Raw genomic sequence first — 25,166 nt, 5'->3', positions numbered from 1 at the left:
TGAGGGACGGTGGACTGACCCATGGCTGAAAAAGGTTGCTGACCCCTGGTGTAAGCCATCGGTAGGCAAACTAAGGCCAGGGGCCAGATCCAGCCCAATCGCCTTCTCGATCTGGCCTGTGGACGGTCCGGAAATCAGCGTGTTTTTACATGAGTAGAATGTGTCCTTTTATTTAAAATGCATCTCTGGGTTATTTGTGGGGCCTGCCTGGTGTTTTTAAATAAGTAGAATGTCTGCTTTTATTTAAAATGCATCTCTGGGTTATTTGTGGGGCTTAGGATTTCGTTCATTCCCCCCCCCCAAAAAAAAAAATATATAGTCTGGCCTCCCACAGGGTCTGAGGGACAGTGGACCAGTGAAAAGGTTTGCTGGCCCCTGGTGTAAGCCTTATGCAGGTTGGGGTGTATATAAGTCTTGAAATTCAGCTGTGGTGGCTACATCAGTTTTGTTTCGTCTTTTTGCTCTCCTAGGAATTCACCCCACCCACCCCCAATCTAATTACATCCAGTTAATTGCAAACTCTACTAATTTAATGCATCAGAGGTTTAAAGGTTTTGTGCCCACAGCAACTTTAACCCGGCGGGCTTGGCTTAAATGCCCAGCTTTGCAAAAAAAAAAGAGAGGGAGAAATGAAGGAAAAGAAAACCCAGTAGCAAAAAATGAGAACTAACTCCTGACTTTGAGCCAATTTAATAAATCCACTTTGATGCTGTGAGACTCAAGTGACTGAGCTTGCAGAGTAACGAAAAAGTATTAAGTGTGCAAGTTGCATTGTTCTTAACCCAGATCCTCAAGTCAGTGTGGCTATTTTGCTTCCTTGCCCCCCACCCCCACTCGCCCTTCTACCAAGCAAGGATCAGAAAAACCATTTGAAGATGGTTTTCAGCACTATCAGATCTAATTATCCTCTCCCTAGGAAGCTGAGACTGCATCCTGTGTAAATGGAAATTGACCATTGCCTTGAATAAGAGGAAAAACAGACCATTAAAGACCTATAAATCTGCTGTAAACCAAGACTGCCTGAGTTATTCAAGTTTGAAACAAGGGTGAAACATAAACAGTCATACTTGCTGATTATTTTTTTTAAGTTTTAAAAATATTTCTTAACTACATCCATCAAAACTTATTTACACTGTTGAATTTATCTTAATGCTGCCAGCGTTTTCAAGTGTACACAATTTCCCCCCATATATTCAATAAACATTTTTCCAATCTACTTTAAACGTATGTATGTTCTACTTGTTCTCTTATTCTATATGTTAAGTCTGCAAACTTGGCATATTCCATCAGCTTAAGTTGCCATTCTTCTGTAGTTGGCACCTTGCTCGTTTTCCTTCTTTGGGCTAACAAAACACAGGCCGCAGTAGTGGCATACATAAACAACCTTTTTTGACACCTGGGAATTTCCATCTGAATTATCCCCAACAAAAAGGACTCTGGTTTTTTGGGGAAGGTACTTTTAAACATAGTCCAACAGTTTTAACTGGCTCTTTAATGTATGGTGAATTCCTGGAAATGTACCTGTAGTTAACAAAAGAGTACTGAAGCTTGTGTTGGACTACAACTCCCATCAGCCCGAGCTGTTATGGCCAAGGGTGAGGGACGGTGGTAATTGGTGTTGAACGGCAACATCTGGAAGGCCCAAGGTTTCTATCCCTGCAATAGAGTGAACCAGGAGATTAGTATCACACAGTGCTGCTTTTTTAGAAAAAGAGGTGCCAGATCTCACCATGAACACCATCCTTGTTCTCTTATAATGGCATCCACCTGGGAGGTGTCGGAACTGAGTTCCAGTGAGCTCCAGCTGGAAAAAAATCCTGGTATTTAATATCTTCCTTTTAAGACTTTCTTTGTGTGTGCTGGCCTTCTGAGATATGTTGAGACACCACTTGGGACTTCACACCTTATATATAATTCGTATGCCATTTGGAGTAATACGCACATTTTTGCAGGGCAATTTCCCCAAATATGATGCAAATGTGTCATTGTTAGGAGAGAAATGTTGATTTTCCTCTACCAAGTGAGGATCAATACAACTGAAATAAATACACGCTCTGCTTCACTTCAAAGGGATGAGATGAGTTGCAATTAGCTTCATCCAAGTGACGAATAACAAAAAGGGGCCATGAGCGGAGGGCCTGTGGAGTTGCTGGTGAATGAAATGGAAGCTGGAGAAAAAGCTGAGAGAGGCTGGGGCAGAGGCACATTTAGCCGTGCACAGCACTGGGATTTGGGGCTGCCCTGGCAACTGAGCTGATGGGGTGTTAAGGCTTTGAGCCCCTTCATCCTACTATAAATGTGTCAACAAAAGCCATATATCCTAAAGACACTGCACTCTCCACTGGCCTTCATTCCAAAGTAACCAAACCATGGGTGTCATGGACTGGCTAGATGCAGATGAATGGTGGGAGGCACCAGCTGGGGAACCCCCAAGGGAAGAAGGCTCAGATCCAGGGGATTGGCGATGGGGCGACAATGAATGGTCAGAGGGAGAAGAGAGATCAAGAAGACTGGGGGGGGGGAGGTGTTAGAAGCTGAAGAGATAACAGGGTTTAGTGAGCAGGAAGAGTCTGTGGCAACAGCAGTCTGGAAACAGGGGCAGAAGCAGAGGCTGGTGAGGAGGGGGGCCAAAAAGCAGAGATGAGCCAGGCTGGTGAAGAAGCCAGCGGGTCTCCCTATCCAGGGGCAAATGAAGGCTAACTGACACCCGGGGCAGGGCAAACCGCCAGCTGTGCACGCATTGCACCGCTACGTATGACGTGTGCATGGCGTCACTACGTATGATGCATGTGTGACATCACTACATAGGGCGCATGTGCAGCTTTGCTACGTACAGCGCATGCATGTGACACTGTGCATGCATTGTATGTAGCGGTTTCCCGCCGGCACTGCTCAAACGCCATATGGACAGTGGTGGGATCCTCTGCTTGTGTCTGCAGCCGCGAATGAAGGACTCTCCGCATGTGGCAACAGGGTGAGCACTCTGTGGGGTGACTTCTTGTCACACACCCCAGACATGGCACCTGAGACACACCGCCCCCCCATCCCCATCCCCCTTGCGATGCCACTGTCCCTATCCTGCTGCAACCAGCTCCCCTTCCCCTTGTTCTCCCAGAACCAGGAGAGGTATGAAGAGGGAGGAGCAAACATAGGCACATAGGCAAACAGAGTCTCAGATTCCTTGGGAAGGACCCAGGGGAGGAAGAGACTTAGGAAACTGTGGCAAGGCGGTGAACTTCAATCCCCACTGCATAGGGGCAAGATCTACTGGGACAAGTTGCTGTGCTCACTAGGCATGCTAGGATCATCCTGTTCTCGTGTAGGACCCTGGTAGAGACACATGCCCGACTGGCATGTTCTCTCCCTCCTGGTCGGTTGTTCGGGAGCTTCAAAAGCTTTCTTCTGCCCAGATAGCACAGCGACTGATACCAAAAAGCATCAGCACACTTAGGAACCTGCAGAGTATTGGCGGTTCACGTAACAGACTCAATAGCTCAGCATCTTGGCTAATCTACTTTATTTACATATAATACACTCGGATCGTTCTGACTTAGCTCCTTCCTCTTTCTCATCAGACAGCAAAGGGGGGGGGGAGGATAATAGTCCCTCATTCCAGAACACAGTAGTACAAAACATTCTGTCTCTGTCACTTCCCACACTGTGGAATGAAAACATACACCATCATATGATAGGCAACAATCTCATGACTGCAAACACGGAGCAGGAATCCTAACAGGGTGCAATGTATATTACAGTGGGCCCTCTGGATACAAACTTAATTTGTCCCGGGGGTCCGTACTTACCCCGAAAAGTACGTAACCAGAGGTGCCACTTCTGCGCAATAGAGTGCTTCTGCGCATGCACATGTGGTGAAACCCAGAAGCATACACTTCCGGGTTTGCCACGTTTGCAACCCAAAATTACGTTACCCAAAGGTAATGTAACCCGAGGTCCCACTGTACTGACAGAATGCAACACACCCTCCACTGAGCACTTATTACGAAGTTTCCCCTCCCCAGATAAGCATGCTTAGAAGGTGGCTGCATTTTTGTCTGCATATTGCTTCAGGAAGCAGGAATTAGGTAGATTTAAACTGAATTGAATCTCTCCTCCACCCCTAAGCAGGGAAAAGGGTTCTAGCCCAGCCCATTGACCATCCTGGGCCTGTCTGGGGCTGATGGGAGTTGGGGTCCGTTTGGAGGGCACCACATTGACTAACCCTGCAGGGGGTGAAGGGGGGTGTCTCCTTCTGGATGGAACGGGAGACTTAAGGATTATTGCTATGTATTAATTAAACAAGTGGATGAGCAAACATTGCTTTCCAGATGGCTTACTCTTCGTCGTAAACAATGCAATGTAATGTGCCGTGTGGGAGGCGGCCTCTGAAGGCTGCTCAGAAACAGCAATTAGTTCCGAATTCAGCTGCTAAATTGCTAACTGGGACTGGGCATTATGGCTATATTATGTTGGTGCTTTGCCAACGGAGCCTGACCTGCTTCCAGGTCCAACTGAAAGGGCTAGTCTTGGTATTTAAAGCCGGGGTGGGGGAAGCTAATGCCCTCCAGAAGTTGATAGAATCATAGAGTTGGAAGGGACCCCGAGGGTCATCTAGTCCAACCCCCTGCAATGTAGTTGCTGGAGAGTCCATCAGCCCCAACCAGTATAGTTAGGCGGATTCAGCAATGAAAAAGGGCTAGATTACCCAATAGCCATAACTGAATCCATTTGATCGATTTGCTGAACTACAACTCCCATCTGCCCCAGCAGCAATGGCAAATGGCCAGGAATGCTGGGAGTTGTAGTTCAGCCACATTCAAGAAAGAAGGGGCTATCTATGGCTGCTATCTGTGATGGCTATGCTATGCTTTCACATAGAGGCAGTAATGCTTCTGGATACCAACTGCTGCAAACCACAGGGGTGGTCTTGTGCACAGGTCCTGCTTGGCTGCTGTGAGAACAGGATGTGGACTCGATGGGCCATTGACCTGATGCAGCAAGGATTTTGTATGTCCTTATGGAGGGTCAAAGATGAGCAACACCTACACTTATCTGACCAGCAGAGCAGCTCAGCACCTTCAGTTCCCCTGTGGCTCTAACCAATGATCAGGGGTGGTGGGTACCATATCCCAACAACAGCTGGGGAGCTATGGGTTTGCTACCCCTCTTTGAAAAACTTCAAAGCTTGGGGGAAATATACTTGAAGGGCTCAGCTTCTAAGAGCAACATTAGGTGATGTTCTCTGGCTGTCTGCACCATCTGAGATATGACAGATGTCCACCAGAGAAAGGACCTTTTCAAGGAAAGGGCCCCAGCTCTGGAGCACTCTGACTCAATAGGACTACCTGGGTGTCCACTCTGATGTAGTGATGGTCACTCACTTTAATTACTTTAAAGGGGGGATTTGACAGGACACAGCTAAACGCCTTCTTGTTCTCATAGGCTTTTGACCTTTTGTTGATCTGTTATATTCTAGTTCACGTGCTGTTTTCCCCAGCCACTTTGGTAGATTCTCTGTTTCTCAGCTTATTTTTTACCTCTCGGTTCTTTTATTGCACTTTAAATATTTTATTGCAAGCCATGCTGACAATGTGATTGGAGAGTGGCCAGGGATACATTTTAATAAATGGGAGGAATGGAGATGATATGCAGCCTGGAAACCTCAAATATGCAAAGCAGCAGCAGCAGTCACAACAGTTAGAAAATAAATAAGCCATTCCCTAGCATTTGCCATCGCAGGCATGAGAGTGTAGGGCAGTTTTAGCCTTGTGCCAAAAGGGTATTTAAAATTGTTTCTTTGTCTGTGGGTTTATAAATCCCTTCACAACCAAAAACAACTGAAGTAGTATCCAATAAGATAAAATATAACCCCAAAGATCACAGTGTAAATTGAATGCAGTAAAACCTTTTCTACAGTTGTACCATTAATACTCCATAAAATGACTGGCACCAGAAAGAGCCTGCTTTAAAGAAAAGGCCAAGATGTTTTGACCCTCTAGATACTCCAAGTAGCATGGCCAATATATAGTTCAACAGCATCCAGACCTGAAAGAAGCTTGTGGACCACTGGTGGCCTGTGGACCAAGATCTGGAAACCCCTGCCATCATGGACCACCTTCCATTGCCAAGCAGTGATGCTTAAAAGCATCAGCAACAACTCTCACATGGGGCTAATGATATATTCGCTTCCACATCAGTACCAAACATCATTAGCACAATCCTGCTTAGTCATAAGCTTTCCCAAGCAGTCGTGCCGCAAGAGTGCATACCATTTTGTTTCTAAATGTCAAAATCAAGGAGCAGAGCCAGTAATCAGCTTTTTACTGGAAAGATACTCATTGCTGCCTCCAGGCTGCAGGACGCTGGATCTTTGGCTGCTGTTGTTTAAACGGCAGCTGTGGCCAAGTTGTCCAAGATGCCTTTGGGTGTGTGTCAATTCTACAGTGCACAAATCTTGGCTGAAAGCAGTTAAAAGCCAGAGAGAGATAGTGTGGTGCAGTGGTTAGAGGGGTGGGTTAGTACCTGGAAGAGCAAGGTTCAAATTCCTCCTCAGTCACAAAACTCATTGGGTGACTGCAGTTAAGTCACAGTTTCTCAGCTGAATCTACCTCACAGGATTGTTGTGAGGCTAAAACCGAGACGAAGAAACTCAGATACACCACCTTGCGCTCCTTGGAGGAAACATGAATAGGTAATAAATAAATAACATCTGCAGGACTTTTTAAGTACAATTTTTTGATTGTACCTTGAAGTGGAAATGTGCACATTAGTCAAACTACATATAAACATGTATTAATTGAGAGAAATTTAAACTAAGATGCTGAGGGATTTTCATGAGAATTTTTTAAGAGAACAAAATGGAAAATTGCTGCAAAACGTAGAGAATGGAATTTAAGCTTGGAAAAATGAGAAACTGAGAAATCTGAAATTGATAGGTTCTTCTTCCACCCCTAAAAGGTAAAGGTAAAGGTACCCCTGCCCGTACGGGCCAGTCTTGACAGACTCTGGGGTTGTGCGCCCATCTCACTTAAGAGGCCAGGGGCCAGCGCTGTCCGGAGACACTTCCGGGTCACGTGGCCAGCGTGACATCGCTGCTCTGGCGAGCCAGAGCCGCACACGGAAACGCCGTTTACCTTCCCGCTGGTAAGCGGTCCCTATTTATCTACTTGCACCCAGAGGTGCTTTCGAACTGCTAGGTTGGCAGGCGCTGGGACCGAGCAGCGGGAGCGCACCCCGCCGCAGGGATTCGAACCGCCGACCTTTCGATCGGCAAGTCCTAGGCGCTGAGGCTTTAACCCACAGCGCCACCTGCGTCCTCTTCCACCCCTAGGTAAAGGTAAAGGTACCCCTGCCCGTACGGGCCAGTCTTGACAGACTCTGGGGTTGTGCGCCCATCTCACTTAAGAGGCCAGGGGCCAGCGCTGTCCGGAGACACTTCCGGGTCACGTGGCCAGCGTGACATCGCTGCTCTGGCCAGAGCCAGAGCCGCACACGGAAACGCCGTTTACCTTCCCGCTGGTAAGCGGTCCCTATTTATCTACTTGCACCCGGAGGTGCTTTCGAACTGCTAGGTTGGCAGGCGCTGGGACCGAGCAGCGGGAGCGCACCCCGCCGCAGGGATTCGAACCGCCGACCTTTCGATCGGCAAGCCCTAGGCGCTGAGGCTTTAACCCACAGCGCCACCTGCGTCCCTCTTCCACCCCTAGTCGCAAGTAAATGAATGTCCTTGTATTCTAAACCAGTGATTCCCAGACTATGTTTCCCATGAGCTCGTTGGAAATTGCTGCAGACCACGGCAATGCGGTAGCTATTGCAGCACACTGTCCTAGGTTGTATTTTATTGCATGTCAATCGGAATTCCATAAAATCTAGAGTGCAATACAATAAAATACAATCTAAGAAATGATAGACGCAATAAAGATACAACTGAAAATCGATATGAATATTGAATGCAATGGATGAGCTGCCTCCCATTTTCAAGCAGAAATGCACCAACTGAACCTTTTTTCGAAAACTATCACAGCACAGTGTAATTTTGTATGTCCTTATTTAATGCTGGTTCCCTATTTGCTTAGTATAATCACTTAATGCAAGTGTGGCCTGCCAGATGTTCCTGAACTACAACTCCCATCAGCACCAGCAAGCATGACCAATGGCTAGGGATGATGGTAACTGAAGTTTATTTACTAAAATATTTATATACCACTATATCATAAAAAGAAGAAAACATCAAAGCAGTTTACGGCAATAATACATAAAACATAAAATAAAAACCATATTTTTAAAAATTAAAACAGACGCCAATTAACCATTGTGGAAGGATATAGAAGGATACAGAATAGAAAAAAGGTTTTCAGCAGGTGCTAAAAGCTGGCACAGAAGGTACCTGCTGAATCTCTACTCGCAGAGTGTTCCACCAGACTGATAACTCTCAAGGCTTGGTTTCTTGTTGTTGTTAAATGAGTCTCACCAACTTGGGAAACAATCACTGATGTTCCTGCAGATGATTGAGCTGCGATTGTAAAGCTTCAGGTGGTTCCTGGGGTGCCCTGGACCAGAGGTGTTCAGGGCTCTGCAAATTAAGACCAGAACCTGATTAGCCTGGAAAAGGGGAGACTGAGAGGAGATATGATAGCCACCTTCAAATATCTCAAGGTATTTGCTGCATGGAAGAGGGAACGAGCTTGTTTTCTCCTGCTCTGGAGGGTAGGACTTGAAGTTACAAGAAAGGAGATACCAACTAAACATCGAGTTGGGGGGTGGGATTCTGATCGTAAGAACTGTTTGACAGTGGAACAGTCTCCCTCTTTCCTTGGAGGTTTTTAAGCAGAGGTTGGAAGGCCATCTGTCATGGATGCTTTAGCTGAGATTCCTGCATTGGACTAGATGACCCATGAAGTCCCTTTCAACTCTACAATTCTATGATAAGCTTGAACCTGGCTTGATGGTAGATGGGCAGCCAGTGCAGCTGTTTTAACAATTGTGTCACATGTTGTTGGCCCCATCATCATTCTGGCCGCACCATTCTGTACCAGCTGAAGCTTCCAGACCAAATTCAAGGGTAGCCCTGCATGCAGTGCATTGCAATAATCCAGCGTCAAGATTACCAGTGCATGGACTACAAGTGGTCAGGCTTCAGCAACATCTGGAGGGCCAAAGGCTCCCTACACCTGACTTAATGTATAGAATTATGCTAAGATGTAAGCCAGCAAACATCTCTCAGCGCCCAAGAAGAATCCCTCCCCCATCTATCAGAGCTCAGTTACATAGAAACCAAGAATCGTAGAGTTGAAGGGGAGCACAAGGGTCATCTAGTCATGCAGGACTTTTACTAAATGTGGGGCTCAAACCTACAACCCTGCAAATAATAATAATAATAATAATAATAATAATAATAATAATTTTTTATATCCCGCCCATCTGGCTGGGCTTCCCCAGCCACTCTGGGCGGCTTCCAACAAAATATTAAAATACAGTAATGCATCAAACATTAAAAGCTTCCCTAAACAGGGCTGCCTTCAGATGTCTTCTAAAAGTCTGGTAGTTGTTGTTCTCTTTGACATCTGGTGGGAGGGCGTTCCACAGGGCGGGTGCCACTACCGAGAAGGCCCTCTGCCTGGTTCCCTGTAGCTTTACTAAGCTTTATTAAGAGTCTCCTGCTCCATCTACTGAGCTATCCCAGCATTTGTAGGAAATAGGTAGCTTGTCCCTCAGAGGATTCAAGCTGCCGATAGGTTTTGCAGCATGCTCCAGGGTGCTAAACACTCCTGGTTTCAGTTGTCACAGATTAGGATGTTTCTTAAAGGCTTATTCAGGAGAGACTAATCTGAGCTCCAGCAAGAACATTGCGGTATCCCATCTGCTTCACCTTTGAAGGGTTCTGCTTCTTTCATTTATCAACTGCTGATTGACAGCGAGATGTGGAATGCAGATTGGGTGTGTCAAGCATAGGAATGCAACCTAGGCATAACAATAGATGGAGAAGCCTGAGCTTAGACATGGGTAAAGGCTCCGATAAAGAACATTTCAGCCAGGAGGCAATGCTCAACCTAGTGCTGTGCTGGCACTAAACCCTGGCCAAGCTCTCTCGCATCACCTCTGTGACTTCATCCCACCACTGCAACAAGAGAGGGGCCCTCATACATATACGGTGGGCATGTAACTAGCTTTCTGAGTTTGGGCAAAGCATTTTTGGTGCTGTCTTCTGATATTATCCATCAACCGTTGAGCCCAAACCCTTCTGTCGCTAGATGCTGATCTAGACCCTCCCCTTATGCATAAGGACCCAGCTGCCATTGGTGTGGGATGTGATACATAAGTAGCAGTCAAGTACAACATTCCTTGTTTTCCTAGAGTGAACATGCAGGGAAATGTTTGGTCCAGCTGGTTGAAAACTTCCTGTTTCCTCCTGGTGGGGCCTTACTTCCTTTTTGCATGTGACTAGAGGTGGGCATGACCTTACCTGTCCAGGTAACAAAAGGGCAAGTCACACAGCACCTCTCTCTTTGACTTCCTCCATCGTTGGAGCAGCAGCTTTTAGCTAGAATTGCTCTGTTGGCTCTCAGCCAACAGAGGGTACTGGGACTATCTCCATATGGAATAGATCCACATGTATATACTTTGTAACTGTCTGCCTTCAGGGATCCAACTGTGATATGACTATGTGAGTAAACTTCTTTTATATACTTTACACAAGATTGTGGCGTGTTTATTCTTTTAAGAGGAATATAAGGGAACTGAGATGGTTGGACAGTGTTCTCGAAGCTACAAACAGGAGTTTGACCAAGCTGCGGGAGGCAGTGGAAGACAGGAGTGCCTGGCATGCTCTGGTCCATGGGGTCACGAAGAGTCGGACACGACTAGATGACTAAACAACAACAACATAAGGGAACTTACCAGGAATCTAATATTGAGAGGCTTAAACAAGCCTGCAACCAGCTATCTGCTGTGTGTTTAAAAGGGGAATGTAAAACTCTGCCAAGTTATAGAACTTGCTAGTGGAAGTTAGGAAGGATATTAATAAACAATATATCCTCTCCTGCCTCCCTGAACATTCCCACAATTGGAACCCCAATGGTTCCTCCCTGATGGGATGGCAAGTGAATGTTTGGGACATGGCTCTTTCCTGAGTATCGAGCACAACACAGCAGGGTGGTTAGAGGCCAAAGTAAACACGATCATTATAACAAGGTGTGGTCCCCCTTTCTCAACTATGTAAACAGAAGTAGTGCTAATGTTAGACCACCAGCCACTCAGGCATGGAGAGGCTATGTCATAGATAGCTGAAGCTGTCAGGGATTCTTTAGCTGAGATTCCTGTATTGCAGGAGGTTGGACTAGAATCAGTGTTTCCCAACCTTGTGCCTCCAGCTGTTTTTGAACTACAACTCCCATCATCCCTGACTAGCAAGACCAGTGGCAAGGGATGATGGGAATTGTAGTCCAAAAACAGCTGGAGGCACAAGGTTGGGAAACACTGGACTAGATGACTCTACAATTCTCTGATTCTAAGCCTCAGTGATTCAGTTATATGGCAGTGCCCCTGTTTAAATTTTCTCCTGATAGGTGACTGATGTAAGCATGCAACACTCCACAAGTTCTGTTGGAATTGACTGATGTCATTAACGAAATGTTATTAACAAATTAACAATCAGGTCAGCTGTCTGGAAGAACTGTCTAGGTGTCGTCGCCAACTCCGCTCCTGGATCTGATCATTTGGGGTGGGGGAGGGACTGTGCTTTACCAAATGCAGCCAGAGGAGCTTATGACACCACTGGTGACTTTGGAAACTGTAACTTTTACAACCTGGTGCTTGAGCTTGCTTTCTCCTCCTCCCTCCCATTGCTTTTTCCTCATGTGTCATGTCTTTTTAGATGCCAAGTCTGAGGCAGGAACTGTTTTAGAACTGGTTTTCGTCAGCTGCTCTGAAAGCCTTTCTTGACAAAAGGTCTGGGGATCAATCCTGTGAAGTCAATTTTTTAAAAACTCTACAAGGAGTCTGAAGCTTTTCTTTTTGGAATCCAGATTCAGCCTGGTGACGTATTTGTTCTTTATCATTTGCTCTTTGTCAAGTTCAAAGAGACCAGGGACTGGACTGTTATAAGACCCCCAAGCAGCAAAGGCTGATGCATCCATTTTTAATACCACTCTCTTCCAAAGGATTTGAATCTGTAGGCAGGCAGTCCCTAAATTATTTCTGAGCCCTTTTGATGAAGAAAATTGTCACACTGAGATGATGCTGTACTCTCTCTCTCTCTCTCTCTCTCTCTCTCTCTCGTAACAGCGAGCAGAAGAGAAAGGGAGAGAGAGAAGCAGGCATCTCTCCATAGAAACCAGGAGTGGTGGGATTTCTACCCACACCTTTTATCCTATGACATCTTTTGACAATTTTTTTAAAAAAAATTCTATTTGTTTTCAGGTCCCTTATTCAGAACTTCGATTCCTGCAAAGGGCAGTGGGCTGCTTGTTTTCTATCTGGGCTCACATAATGTTCTCCTAGTTGAACTGGTTGTGCAAGGACATTTCACTGCAAAGATTGGCCACCACCAATTGATTTATGGCATTCATTTTGTGGAACATGTGGGACACACTCACTTGCCAAGGCACTCCGGGAAGAATCAAATACTAAAGCAAACAATTCGCTCAAATAATAATTGAAACCAGATTTCGGAAACAAAGGGCTCTTGTAGACACAGCAATTTGTGGTGTGCTCACTGCTGATTGTGGAAGCAAGGTTTCATTTTGGTTTTTTGCAATGTTCACACGATGCTATTCTTATAGAAATGCCTTTTCCTATCCAAATGGTTTAACTAGAAACAGGCTTGCAGTGGAAGTTGTAAGTAAAGTTCTTAATTCCTTCTGTAAAGCGATTTTGACTGAAATGAAATATTGTGCCTTATCAAAGTTAACCATTAAGCTTCAACCCTCCTTGAGTGTGTATAAAGAAAATTCCAATTTGGGTTCCAGATGCCACATCCTTAACTTTCTGGTTGCGGGATAAATGGTCACAGGTTTTCCTTTCACATAATTAAAAGTTCTTGCTGTGGGGTAATAGTAAATGCTACCACATGCAGAGAATCTCAGACCTCTCAAGTGTTGCTGACAGTCTAAGTTTTAAAGCACACCAAACCTGGTCTTGTTATGTCCCTCTCATCATTATGGAGGGAGTTTGCCACAGGGTTCACATGTTCAAGCAAGCCAAAGCTAGCCCAAGGCTTTGCATTACAGTGGTACCCCGGGTTACAGACGCTTCAGGTTACAGACTCCACTAACCCAGAAATAGTACCTCGGGTTAAGAACTTTGCTTCAGGATGAGAACAGAAATTGTGCAACGGTGGCGCAGTGGCAGCGGGAGGCCCCATTAGCTAAAGTGGTGCTTCAGGTTAAGAACAGTTTCAGGTTAAGAACAGACCTCCAGAACGAATTAAGTTCTTAACCCGAGGTAGCACTGTATGTGCAAACCACCAGTCCAAAGTGCAATTTGTCCCTAAAATGGCCCAGTTCAAAACAGAACAGCAGAGTCAGCTGCTTTAGCTGCTATCACTATTTCTGAGGCAAAAACAGCAATTCGGGACAATCATATCACTCAAGTGCTCATTCACTCAAAGTTCAAGAGATCACTCTGATTAGCCAGAATAAAGGCAAGAGCTGAGCGCACTCCTCCTGGCGCATATTCCACATTTTCACTTTGGAATCTGAAGTGCCTCTGAAGCTTTCAGAGAGTAGCCAGAGATGGTTCATATGCAAATGCTGAATGAGTCAAGCAGCACTTCTCAAAATGAGAGTTTCTCCCATGCTTATGTTGCGATCAGAGGTAAACAAAGGGAGGAAAGCCTCGTCCCTTATAAATGACAATGCTTTGTTGCCTGGTTAAAGATGGGCTGACATCCTCAGCCACCAGACAATATAGGCATTTGGCCCAGTAATGGGGCATTGTAGGGAGAAAAACTACAATGTAGTTGCAGAAAACTAGTGATCAGTTTCACTTTTCCCATCTTTTTCATACAATCCCATGGAGCCCCACAGCTTGTGTGTTGCTGGTTCTAAAAACGGAAGCATCATCATTTAGGTTAGGGATGGGGAATCTGTGGCTCTTCAATTGTTATACCATCTCTGGCCATGGTCCATCCTGGATGCGGTTGGCAGGAGTTGGAGTCCAACAGCATCAGGTCAGTCACAGATTGCCCAACCCTGGTTTAGGGTGACTGCACCCTCCTCTGTGGGTTTTGGACTGTATTGATCAGAAACAGTTATCTTTCTCTTCAACTCAGCAGGAGGAATTTTTAGGAGGAAGCCATGGTTTGTTGTTGGCTTACAAATATCAGTTTGCTGTAACTACAACTCAGCTATTCCACTCCAGACACCCGCCAAGGGACAAAGGCATCAGTGGACAAGGAGAGCTGAAAAACAACCTTTGGAGAAGCAGGCTATGGTTTGTTTGCTTCTCTGTGGGACAAACCATAGTTCGCTGCTTTGTGCCCAGGGAAATCTTGTAGTGACTCACTTTTGTAAATAAAGGGACCTCAAAACAATAGAAGTTGGGAGGGAGAAGAAGGAACAGAAAGAGGGGAAACTAATCTTCCCCTATAATCAACTCATTATCCACTTCACCAATGTCAACTCATAAACTGAACTGAATTCAATTAGATTTGCTTTCCAGGTAAAGTGTGTATATGTTTGCAACTGCAGCATGTTGCTGGATTATAAATGCAATGGATTGAATTGAGCTCTTTTGTTTCCTGAATCTCCATAACACTCTCCAAGGTCCTACTATTTTCGTCTGTAGGCTCAACATAATTTCCTACATTATTTCATTTCTTCTTCGAGCCATTCTAATTAGAACCTCACCAAATTGTTCCAGGGTTTACAGCAGATTTGTATGTACAACACCTCTCTGTTCAGCACTTGATTTAAAACAAAAGCAATGGCAAATCCATCCCCGTTGGTAGCAGGCCTACCCCAGTGATTGATCACCTCTTTAGGTGAAAAGAAATAAAAACCATCTCATTCTTAGTCGACTTTTAACTTCTGTTGGTTTGCGCTCACCTTTCTTCCACCAGATGAATTTCTCTTTAATTTTATTGCAAGTCAAAGCAAGGACTTTGGGGCACATAGTGAATGTGTTCCTTCTTACCTAGAGAAGAAACTGGAGCAGGGCATAGCAAAAGTGTGCATTTCGAAGGAGAGCTGTGTCCCAGTTTGTTTACTGCAGTGGTGGGGAACATCAGGGCCACAAATGTCCCTCTTGGCCTCTCTCTCTAGCTCTGGGCCTCACTGACTCTGCTCTGGGTTCAGGAAGTGCAAAGGAACTCTTCCTGCATCTCTATTCAGAGGCACCCAGTCCTTATTTATTTATCTGTCGTTGGCATTGTTGGGAGACAATGGAGGAGTGCACCTTTGGGGATGAAGTCAAACAGCTAGACAGTTACAGCGCCTGCTGTGGCTGTAGGGACTGATACACGAGGGACATGTTTTGTTGCAGCTGGGGCAGATAAGGGCATCTGGTTGTGCTGCTGCAGATGCACCATGGCATTTATTCTCTCTGCGCTCCTCCCAGTGGTCATTTCTCCTCTGCTCACTGCTGTGGATACACAACCTGACTGTCTTGTCTCCAGGCACTGTGGTCATCTGCAAGGGATTCCCACACAGTAGGGTTGACATTGCCAGCCTTCATGTCATGTTCACAGACATCTTTGTAACGGCAGAGGTGGTCTGCCATCCTGACCCAGGAAAGCACAAGAATTAAATCATCAGGAAAAAAATCCAATACAGTGGCAGACTACTACTACTAGTAATAATACTACAAGGTGTGACCGGAAAGTTCGGAGAATGGTCACAGCGAGAAATATTCAAACATACATACTTTACAGGGCTTCAAAGTAGGCCCCTTCTGATACAATGCACCATTGACAACATTTGTAGAACTGTTGGAAACTTCTCCAGTCCTCTTTTCGTATTGCTTTCAGTTCCCTCGTCACAGCAGCTTGGACGTGTGAAATGTTGGAAAATCTGTGCCCTTTCAGTGCAGATTTCAGTTTTGGAAAAAGAAAGAAATCCAGTGGGGCCAGATCAGGAGAATATGGAGGGTGGGACATCTCAGTAACCTCGGTAATGATTTCACGCAGAATATGCAATTCTTCCACCATCAGTCGGATGGACAAACGCTGATCCCGCATCAATAACTCACAAACTCTGTTGACATTTGCCGTTGTTCTGCTCGTCGACGGACTGCCAGGCCGAGGCTCATCTTCGATGGTTTGCCGCCCTTCACGGAAATGCTTAAACCACTCATACACTGTCTTTCGAGTTACAGCTTCATCTCAGTACACAATTGTTAACGTTTCTTGGGCTTTCAATGCCGATTGTATGTTCAGATATTTCTCCCTGTCCGATTTATGTGACCATTCACTGAACTTTCTGGTCACACCTTGTAATTTTATTATTTATAGTCCACCCATTTGGCTGGGTTTCCCCAGACATTCTGGGTGGCTTCCAATACATATAAAAACAGAATAAAATGTCAGACATTAAAAAATTCCCGATACAGGGATGCCATCAGATGTCTTCCAAAAGTTGTATAGTTCTTTATCTCCTTGACATTTGATGGGAGGGCATTCCACAGGGAGGGTGCCACTGCTGAGAAGGCCCTCTGCCTGTTTCCCTGTAACTTCACTTCTTTCAATAAGGGAACCACCAGAAGACCCTCGGAGGAGGACCTCAGGGTCCGGGCTGAACAGTGGGGGTGGAGACTGGGAAAGATCTTGACTAAAAGTCTTGTTGGAAGAGGAAGGTCTCCAGGTGGCCCCAAAACGACAGCAGAAATTATGCCTGTCTAATATTCAAGGGGAAGGAATTCCAGAGGGCAAGTGCCACAGCACTAAATAACCAATTCCTATAAGGTGTGAACCCCACCCCACCCTCCCACTATATATAAGGGTCTGGTGACTTCTCTTTCAGTGTATCTGAAGAAGTGTGCATGCGCACGAAAGCTTATACCCAGTTTGTCTCTAAGGTGCTACTGACAATTCTTTAATTTTTTTATTTATTTCGACTGTGTCAGACCAACACTGCTACCTACCTGATTCTATAAACCAGTAGTTTTTCATTCTTCAAACCCAGATATTACAAGTTCATTTCCTCCTTCATGCAAGGCAAAACCAGTACCTTGAACTTAGCAGCTACCGTATTTTTCGCCCAATAGGGCGCACCGGCCCATAGGGCGCACCTAGTTTTTTTTTTTGGAGGGGGAAATAAAGGGGGGGAAATTATCCCCCCAAGGTGCGGGGGGGAAATAAAGGGAAAAAATTTATTTCCCCCCCCCCCAAGGTGCAGGGCTGGGGCGGGGGAAGCCCAAGCTTCCCCCGACCCCAGCCCCCAGAACAGGCTGCTATCCACAAGCCTAGGGAGAGCTGCCCGAAGCCCGGGGTGGGCTCCGCTGTGCGCCCCAGGCTTCGGGATGCAGGCAGCTCTCCACAAGCCTGGCGGGAACTCCCGTGGGCTCCCAAGGCTTGCGGATAGCTTCCTGAAGCCTGGAGAGCGAGAGGAGTCGGTGCGCACCGACCCCTCTTGCTCTCCAGACTTCAGTGAAAGCCTGCATTCGCCCCATAGGACGCACAGACATTTCCCCTTCATTTTTGGAGGGGAAAAAGTGTGTCCTATAGGGCGAAAAATATGGTAAGTCCCTGCTCTCTTTTAATTGAATGTATGGGGGGGCGGTTGTAACTCTCTTGCGATTGGCCTATGGTAAGAAAAAGCAACCAATAAATTTAACAAATAATGATTGTAACAGCAACAACAGCAGCCAGCTGGTGCAACTCCTTCAGCTGGTCACTTCCAACTCTGCAATCCTATGATTCCACGATTCTGTGCCCTCATACTGAGCCATAAATTTAGAAATGGCTCTCAGGGGACTTCCGGTTTGGATTGCAAACAGTAGGGAGCGCGGAGAAGCTGCTGAAGGGCTTTTCCGAGTTACACAGGGACTCGGGGGCAACGCAAAGGCACTGCGACCCCCAAAATCTCAAGGGGGATACCCTTGAGGGATAAGCTACCCAGCAGCGTTGGAGTGGTTCCGAAATTTTTTGGGTTTTTTTTTAAAAAAAGACCCGGGAGCGACGGGACTGAGAAACGCGAACGGTAAGCTCTGCGGACCCCATGTTGCGATGCCTCTAGCTTCCACTGGAAAAGCGACAAACCTCCGTAACTTTAAGAACAGAACCCTTAGTGTTTTTGGAGCAATTCTTGGCTAAAAATTTGGATTATACACTAAGTGAGCTCTGGATGCAAAAGGATTTAAATGAGGAGCCCGACCTGTCTTTCGGAGTTAAAATGGCGCAGGATACAAAGTCATAAGAGTGAAGAAAGGAAGTGACCATTCACCCGCTGTAGAAACAGAAAAGTGAAAGTCCTCAGCAGCCATTAAGCGAGGCAAAGGAAACTAAATAAAATAAAAGTAACGGAAAAGACCTTTAGAGACTTTGTATTCTTTTTGGGGAGAGCACTAAAGAACAAGAGAAAGAACTGAACAGAGTGGTTACAAAGAGAGAAACATGTTGAAGCCTTAAACTTTAATATGGAAATACAAAGGAGAAGGAGGGGAGAAGAGGTAAGATGGAATAGAGGGGGGTTTGCCCTGCCGGACTTAAGACTGTACTATGAATCGGCAGCTTTCTGCTGGTTAAAAGATTGGCTACTTCTTGAGAACGCAGATATTCTAGATTTGGAAGGATTTGATAATAACTTTGGTTGGCATGCATATATCTGGTATGACAAGGTTAAAGTGTACAAGGGTTTTAAAAATCACATTGTCAGGAAAGCGTTATATAATGTTTGGATACGGTACAAAGATTTATTGGAAAATAAAACTCCCAGGTGGCTTTCACCTATGGAGGCCAAGGAGGTAAAGAAACTTAATATGAGAACTAATTGGCCGAAATACTCTGAAATTTTAGAACAAGAAGGTGGTGAACTTAAATTACAAAGTTATGAGAAAATAAAGTCCAAGGTACGAGATTGGCTCCATTATTTTCAAATAATGGAGGCCTACAAACAAGACAGGAAAATTGGTTTCCAGGTGGAGAAATCGAAACTAGAAACAGAACTGTTAGAATCCAATACTAAGAATTTATCAAGAATGTATAACTTGCTGTTGAAGTGGAATACATTAGAGGAGACAGTGAAGTCTGCTATGGTTAAATGGGCACAGGACATAGGTCATGACATTATGTTTGCTGACTGGGAGCAGTTATGGACCACAGGTATTAAATTCACGGCATGCAATGCCTTACAAGAAAACATTATGAAAATGATTTATAGGTGGTACATGACCCCAGTCAAGCTTGCGAAGATTTATCATTTGCCCAATAACAATTGTTGGAAATGTAAAGAGACTGAAGGTACCTTTTTCCACCTTTGGTGGACCTGCCCAAAGATTAAGGCCTTCTGGGAAATGATTTATAATGAAATTAAGAAAGTGCTTAAGTGCACCTTTAACAAGAAACCAGAGGCATTTCTCTTGGGTATGGTCGGCCAGTTGGTGCCGAAGAAGGATAAGAATTTCTTTTTGTATGCTACTACGGCAGCAAGGATTCTTCTAGCAAAGTATTGGAAGACACAAGAGCTACCCACGCTGGAGGAATGGCAGGCGAAAGTGATTGACTTTATGGGATTGGCAGAAATGACCGGCAGAATCCGCGACCAAGAGAAAGAGACTGTGGAAGAAGATTGGAAGAAATTTAAGATGTATCTTAAGAACTATTATAAAATTGAGGAGTGCTAAAATGCTGAGGGAAAAGAAGACGTAGAATTGCAGCAGGAAATTGTGTTTAATTTTAGGGTGGAATTGAAAAAGAGAATGAATTTATATTTATTTGGTTAAGAAGGGTTGCTGAATAATGGCTTATAATTAAGGATGCAAAAAGGGAAAGGTATGGGGAAGTCCGGGAAAAGAGGGTTATGGAAATAAGGTTAAGAAAATATGATTTTTTATGTTTGTTTTTATGTTGTTTTTGTTTATGTTAAAAAATTTGGAAATTAATAAAAATTTTATTTAAAAAAAAAAAAAAGAAGAGGTAAAATGGAATAAAACACAAAGGCTTTAAAATAATAATCTCCACTCATTACTCTTTCTGTTTCAAATTTTGAACTTCCTATATTACAGTTTGGGCAACTGAATAAGCAAATGCTTTAAAAAAATTTTTTTTCCAAACCCCAACACTGGACTCTAACCTCTCCCCTTTAAAGAACTTGGACTTTTGATTTCTTCTTTACTTCTTTTTGCTGAGTTGTTGGCGATTTCACACAAATTGAGCTTATAGGGTTTTATACATATCTTTATTAGGACATTTATCTTCTCTTTTTTGAGCGATTGGATTAATTTTTGAATACCCCGGACTCTTAAAGGTTTGGAACTTTCTGGAACTGAATTATTCACGAACTGAGTCATAGAGGGGTGTGCTTAAGACTACTGGGGCATATACCCTCCTCCATCTGATGGACTGGATTTAATTTTGGATCCCTGGATTTCTTCCCAACACAACCCTATATTGGAATAAGCCAGCAAGTGGCTGAAAAGTTTAGAATTTAGAACTGAAAATAAATAATTGACTCTCCTCTTCTCTCTTTCCTTTTTTTGGAAGCCTAACTGTTTGGAATCCATTAGATGGCATATTAAAGACTGTGTTAGGGGGCTGTGTTAATTTTTCATTTTTACTTTTTACCTTTATTTTCATTCTCTCTCACGGATTGTTTTGGAGTGTTTTGGAGCTTTGGAACTTTCTGCCTTTTTCTGGACACAGAAGGGATTCTATTCAGACAGACCTCTAAATACTGTCCACCCTCCCTCGAATTGGATTAAGCTAACCAAGTGGCTGAAGATCGAACAAAAGAAAGAACAGAGTGCCCTTATTTAAAATAAAAGTCGGATACATGCTAAACTTATGATTTTCCTAATGGCTATTTCATATAAAGGCTTTCCTATAAGATTAACATTAACGGCCTTATTGTAAGGCTTCTGTCTTTACATAACTAACAATCTCTAATCAAAATTGTATCAACTGTGAGTTTATTCTGGATTTTACCCATATTCAGAGTGTATGGACTGTAAGTACATTAATTGGGTACTTGATTTGGGAAATTAACTGGTATCTGGGATTTTAGATTTCGATTTGGAAAACCTACAAGTATAAATAATATCTTAGTGTATTAGTAGAAACCTAAAGGGACTGGGAACAATTTGATTTGTTAAACTTACTGAACCATCCCATACCTCTCTTCTTGATTTCAATTGGTGAAAAATTTGGAATTAGATTGTTCAAGTAGATGCTGTTGAATTTACTGTTTGATAATTAATTAAAATTGGTCAAGATTGTGTGCCCTCTAGGGGAGAGAATAAATACTACAAGAGATTTAATTTTAAAAAGAAAAAGAAAAGAGTGGAGATGGAGAAAATGTCTGGGAAAAACGAAAAAAAGACAGGAGGAACACCATCAGATAGGAAAGCATCTCGACGAGAAGAAATTAAGGACTTAGATATCTTATGGCTAAAAATAAAGGAGGAATTCAAACAGAGTGAAATTCATATGGAGAAAAAGTTAGGAGAGATGCACGAGCTGATAGACAAGAAGATAGAGGGAGCAGTAGGAGAACTGTCAAGTAAAATTAAAGACTTAACAGTTCGATCAAAGACTTTGGAAGAATCAAACAAAAAAATACAAAAAGAAATGAAAGAACAAAGGAAGGAGACAGATAGGATAAAAGAGGAATTAGGAGAACTGAATAGAAATCAAGATCAAGTTTTGGACAACTTAGCAATGATTGAAATGAAACAGAAACAGCTAAATTTAAAGTTCAGAGGAGTAGGAGAAGAAACAAATGAGAACATGAAAGAAAAAATGATTAAAGAACTAGCGAAATGGTTAGAATTGAAAGAAGAAGAGGTTGCATACACGAAAGAAAACGCTTTTAGAATAAAAATAAGGTCCAAACAAGTAAAATCAAAAAAAGTTCCAGGAGATTGTAGAGCAAGTTATCAAAAGAAATTAATAATTGATGGTAGACCAATTATCATCTTTAAAGAAATACCAACTAGACTCCTACGCAAAAGAGAAAGGTGCAAACAGCTAGTAAGTGTTCTAAAAAAGAACGGCATACAACATAGATGGGAATTACCTGAAGGGATCTCCTTTTTCTATAAAGATAAATGATTCAAGATCACTGAGATCCAAGAAGTGAACAAATTTCTGCGTAGATACGAGAAAGATCTTGGAAAAGTAGAGGAGAGATATGGAGGGAGAAATGAAGACCTAGAGGAGAGAAGGAGAAGAAGAGAGAGAGGAGGAGAACAGGAAGATAAAGGAAGAGAAAAAGAAGTAGATGAAGAAGAAGAGGAAGAGGGAGTAGTGGAAGAAGAAGAGGAAGAAGAGGAAGAGGATACAGAAAACAAAACCACTCGAATTTAAATTAATAGTTGTTTGTAGATTGGAAAGTAAACATAACAATGAATCTGAAAATTTTGTCATGGAATGTGAATGGTGTGAATGAAAAAACCAAAAGGAATAAAATTGTGAATGTCTTGAAAAGAAAGAATCTTGATTTAATCTGCATACAGGAGACACACGTGACCAAAAAGCACAAACATATTTTGATAAACAAAAAACTGGGGGTTGAGTTTATAAATTCTATTGCGGGGGAAAAAAAGAGGAGTAGCGATATATGTCAAAGAAAAATGGGAACCCAAATTGATTTGTAAAGATGATGAAGGAAGGATTCTGGGGGTACAAATTAATTTCCAGGGTGAAAAACATAACGTGATAAACATATATGCCCCGAATCTGAACAAATTGGAATTTTTTAAGAAATTGGAACAAGTATTACTAGAGCTTGAGTGTAATAAGACAATATTATTGGGAGATTTCAATGGAAATCGACAGACAAACAGAAAAGAAAAAATGTAACCAAGGGAAACTGCCAAGATCCTTTAAAAACCTGGAGAAAAATTTAGATTTAATAGACATCTGGGGATACAAACATCCAATAGAGAAGCAATTCACCTTTTTTTCAGAACCACATAAGAGCTGGGGCAGAATTGATCAAATATGGGTCTCAAGAGAACTTACATTAAGAACTCTAAAATGTGAAATTCAACCTAGAACTCTCTCTGATCATAATTCGATAATGTTGGAAATAAAAGGTGTATCACAGGGCAGGTTCAGATGGAGAATGAACGAATATTTATTGGAGAGTGAAGAAGTTATTGAAAAGGCTAAAGCCACCTTAAAAGACTATTTCAGTTTGAATCTTAATAAAGAAACAAGTATAGATGTAGTCTGGGATGCCAGCAAGGCAGTCCTAAGAGGCTTTTTTATTCAGCAAAATAGCTATAAGAGGAAAGTAAGAGAACAAAAGAAAGAGGAAATCCTCAGTCAGTTAAGAGAATGTGAGAAAAAATTAATAACAAATCCGAAAGACGAATAAAACATACAAGTAACAAAAATATTACAAACACAGTATTCAATGCTAACAAGTCAAGAAATTGAATGGAAAATTAAGTTAATGAAACAAAAATATTTTGAATCAGCTAACAAAACAGGTAAATTATTAGCTTGGCAATTGCAAAGAAGGCAAAAACAAAATGTGATAAATAAGATAAAAATAGAGGAGCAACTGATAGAAGACCCAAAAGAAATAAAGGAAAATTTCCTCAAATTTTATGAGAAATTGTATAAAAAGGAAGATGACGAAATAACCCGAATAAAAAAATACTTAGAAGACTACAGCGGGAAGACTATAACAGAGGAAGAAAGAGCCCAATTAAATAAACCTATAAAAACAGAAGAGATCCAGGATGCGATAAGAAAGATGAAATTAGGGAAAGCCCCGGGACCGGATGGATTGTCAGCTAAATATTATAAAGTATTAGAAAACCAATTAACGCCAGTGCTATGTGACATCATGAATAATATATTAAGAGGAGGAAGGATACCAGAGTCATGGAAAGAGGCCCACATTACGATGATCCCTAAACCCGATACGGATAAACTAAACATTAAAAACTATAGGCCCATATCATTATTAAATAACGATTACAAAATCTTCGCAGAGGTAATGGCAAGCAGACTTTTAAAATGTCTAGTAAATCTAATTCATAAAGATCAAGCAGGATTCCTCCCAAATAGGTTACTCAAAGACAACGTAAGGCATACCATAAACATCATTGAATATCTGGAGTGTAAAAATGAAGTACCTGCGGCGCTGATTTTCATCGATGCGGAGAAGGCATTTGACAATGTATCATGGCCGTTCCTACTAAAAAGCATGGAGAAAGCAGGGCTAGAGGGTGAATTTATGGAAGGAATAAAAGCAATTTATTCGAATCAATCTGCCAAATTGATTATAAACAACAATTTAACAAATTCATTTAAAATTGAAAAAGGAACAAGACAGGGTTGCCCTCTATCCCCGCTTTTATTCATTATGGTATTAGAGGTAATTACGAACAAAATAAGAGCAACACCAGAGATTCAAGGGATCAAAGTAGGAACGAAAGAATACAAACTAAAAGCGTACGCTGACGATTTGATGTTATCCTTAGAAGAGCCGCAAAAAAGTGTCAGTAAGGCTCTGGAAATATTAGAAGAATATGACAAACTATCCGGTTTTAAATTGAATAAATTAAAGACAAAAATCTGGGAAAGGATGAAAGAGAAAAATTAGAGATACAGAATGGAATCAGTTACAGATAGGTAGCCGTGTTGGTCTGCCATAGTCAAAACAAAATAAAAAAAATCCTTCCAGTAGCACCTTAAAGACCAACTAAGTTAGTTCTTGGTATGAGCTTTCGTGGCATGCACACGAAAGCTCATACCAAGAACTAACTTAGTTGGTCTTTAAGGTGCTACTGGAAGGAATTTTTTTATTTTGTTTTGAGAATGGAATCAGGGTGGCCAAAAAAATAAAATATCTGGGAATTTGGCTAACTACAAAAAATATAAATTTAATTCAGGACAACTATTTGACAACATGGAAGGAAATTAAAAAAGATCTAGATACATGGAACAGAATGAAACTTTCGTGGTCGGGAAGGATGGCAGCAATAAAAATGAACCTACTCCCAAAAATGTTATTTTTGTTCCAAAACATTCCAGTGATTAGAGGTTCCACAATGTTTAAGGA

General features: G+C 42.9%; 1 long non-coding RNA gene across 1 annotated transcript in view; it reads right to left on the bottom strand.

Moving 5' to 3' along the window:
• Positions 1-6,334: 6,334 nt before the first annotated feature.
• LOC307221808 overlaps positions 6,335-25,166 on the bottom strand; it is a 34,601-nt gene continuing 15,769 nt past the window's right edge. The window contains exons 2-3 of the long non-coding RNA XR_013841539.1: positions 8,333-8,569; positions 6,335-6,450 (exon numbers count right to left, since the gene is read on the bottom strand). This is a non-coding gene — a long non-coding RNA (uncharacterized lncRNA). The remainder of the gene's footprint in view (positions 6,451-8,332; positions 8,570-25,166) is intronic.

This window comes from Podarcis cretensis, assembly GCF_951804945.1.
Source record: "Podarcis cretensis genome assembly, chromosome: 8".
In the NCBI taxonomy this organism is placed as follows: Eukaryota; Metazoa; Chordata; class Lepidosauria; order Squamata; family Lacertidae; genus Podarcis; species Podarcis cretensis.
Note: the sequence above shows the minus strand (reverse complement) of the source record. Positions and strands in the feature narration are given on the sequence as shown.